The 599-nt window shown below is 25.2% G+C and overlaps 1 non-coding gene across 1 annotated transcript; it reads right to left on the bottom strand.

The window, feature by feature from the left end:
* Positions 1-210: 210 nt before the first annotated feature.
* Positions 211-389, bottom strand: LOC138927602 (5.8S ribosomal RNA). The gene has a single exon (XR_011444052.1). It is a non-coding gene; the product is annotated as a 5.8S ribosomal RNA (ribosomal RNA).
* Positions 390-599: the final 210 nt, after the last annotated feature.

Raw genomic sequence — 599 nt, 5'->3', positions numbered from 1 at the left:
AAAATTTAATTTTTTTATGCTAGACATTTCTCAGTATTATTTGAATTGAAAAAAGAAAGAATTGTATATCTTCATTTTTTCTTTTATAAATATTTGAGATAATTGCTTTTATATTTAATATTATGAATATATAAATATATCCAATAATATACCATATGCATATCATTATAAAAATATATAATAATAAGCAACTTTATTAGCATAGTCTTACAACCCTCAACCATATGTAGTCCAAGCAGCACTATAAAATTAATTAAAGTACATAACAGCATGGACTGCGATATGCGTTCAAAATGTCGATGTTCATGTGTCCTGCAGTTCACACGATGACGCACAGTTTGCTGCGTTCTTCATCGACCCATGAGCCGAGTGATCCACCGCTTAGAGTTTTATAAATATATATAAATATACAATTCGTCAATTATGTTTTTATTGAAAGAAATTAAAAATACACCATTTAACTGGCATATATCAATTCCTTCAATAAAGTTATTTTTATACCTAAAATAATTGTTGCGAAATGTCTTAGTTTTATATAATCAATATAAATATAATTTATATTGTTTTAATATTATATAAAGCATTAACCTGTATATCAG

This window comes from Drosophila bipectinata, unplaced genomic scaffold (genome assembly GCF_030179905.1).
Source record: "Drosophila bipectinata strain 14024-0381.07 unplaced genomic scaffold, DbipHiC1v2 scaffold_39, whole genome shotgun sequence".
In the NCBI taxonomy this organism is placed as follows: Eukaryota; Metazoa; Arthropoda; class Insecta; order Diptera; family Drosophilidae; genus Drosophila; species Drosophila bipectinata.
The sequence above is the reverse complement of the archived record's forward strand: the minus strand, read 5'-3'. Positions and strand labels throughout refer to the sequence as shown.